This window comes from Gracilinanus agilis, chromosome 5, assembly GCF_016433145.1.
Source record: "Gracilinanus agilis isolate LMUSP501 chromosome 5, AgileGrace, whole genome shotgun sequence".
Taxonomy (NCBI): domain Eukaryota; kingdom Metazoa; phylum Chordata; class Mammalia; order Didelphimorphia; family Didelphidae; genus Gracilinanus; species Gracilinanus agilis.
In genome coordinates, this window is record NC_058134.1 from 309,164,197 (window position 1) to 309,166,059 (window position 1,863).

Consider the following 1,863-nt stretch of genomic DNA (forward strand, 5'->3'; position numbering starts at 1 on the left):
AGTCTGGCAAGAGACTTGGGTTGGCATCTTGGCATTGCAGGGCCTAATCCCATTCCCTGAGAATAAAAATGGCAAATTCCTGATATCAAAAAGGATCTCCATCAGAGGAACAGCTACATCCAAGGTTGTCCCAGGGGCAGAAGCCCTTTCTTCTTCCCTCCATCTCCTTTCTTTCCTGATCTTTTCTTGCTCTGATCCCTTAAAGTTTAGCCAAATCACTTTCCCTCTCTGGGATTCAGTTTGCCTGGCTGTAAAATGAAGACATTGGATTAGATCAGGGGTTCCCAAACTTTTTTGGCCTGCCGCCCCCTTTCCAGAAAAAAATATTCCTTAGCCTCCTGGAAATTCATTTTTTTATTTTAATAGCAGTTAATAGGAAAGATCAATGCACCTGTGGCCATCACCACCTCCCTGGATCACTGCAGCACCCACCAGGGGGTGGTGGCGCCCACTTTGGGAATCACTGGATTAGATGATCTCTGAGGTTCCTTTCTCTCTCTTTACCCTCATCTTATTCCTTCTTTTCCTTCTTCTGCTTATTTACATTTCCTCCTTGCCTCTTTCCTAGGCTGACAATTTCAACCAATCTCAGAAATCCTTGGCCTGGTAGAACCAGCTACACACACACACACACACACACACACACACACACACATTCTTTGTTCTAAGGTTCCCCTACTTCCCCAGGTCTGACAAGTGTTCTAAGATCCCTCTCATCTGTGACATTCCAAGTTCTCAAGGCCCTCCCAGCTCTGAAATTCCATGTTCCAAGCCCCCTTCTAGGTCTAACAAGTCCTGACTCCCTGCATCCCCAGGTCTCTGTCTCTTCCTCTCCTTGGACTCCCAGATATTAGAGCAATCAAACCATTGGACTTCTTCCGTTTTCCTTTCTAGACCCTTCTTATCTCTAGTCAGTCCTCACAGACCAGAATCGTCCTAGTACCCTTTGAAGGTTTCTTCTCTTCTCTTCCCACATCACCGACTTGGCAAATACTAATAACAATTATGGGGAAGTGAAAATTTCAAAGCAATGTAAGCCCCTCCAGAATAGGTTCTGGACCAGAAGGGCAGCAAGCTTTAGTGGATCATGGGCTGGCCTTGAAGCCAGGAAAACATGTCCAAGTTATACCTCTGATACATACTGGCTGGGTGACCCTAGGCAAATCACTTAGCCTCTCGGTGCCCTCAGCAGCACACCTTACAAGTGGTTGATGATGTGCCCTGATGGAGAGTCTCCATATTGGAAGTGCCCTAGGCAGATGGAATCATAGATCCAAGCCAATTTGGGAAGGAATTCTCAGGAGCCTCTCTTTGATCCATCGACCTCTTCTTTCATCAAAAATAATAACAACCCACATGTATACTGTATTAAGGTTTCCAAATCCCTCTCTTCAAACCATCCTATAATGCAAATAGTGATAGGTATTATTATTTCCATTTCATAGCTGAGGAAACTGAGGTTCAGAGAGGAAAAGGAACCCGACCAGGGTCACAGAGTACCCAGAAGTTAAGCTAAGGTATCCTCATTCCAAGTCCATTGTGACTTTCCACTTGGACACTCTCTTTTCATTCACACATGTTCACTGGATCACTGAATTTAGAACTCAAAGCAATTTAGAGATCTGTCAGTCCCACTCCATCATCTTCCCTCTCTGGGTCTCACTGACATCTTCCTCTATTAAAGAATCTCATCCAGGTCTTAAGGAGCCAAGCCAGAGGCCCTGAGACTCCATAGCTAAGGCCATGTCTATGGCAACGGTCTACTCCCTCCTCTGACAGTTGAAATAATCCTTCCTTGGTCTATCCTTTGTTCTTTTTATTTACAAAAGAAGGAAGGAAGGAAGGAAGGAAGGAAGGAAGGAA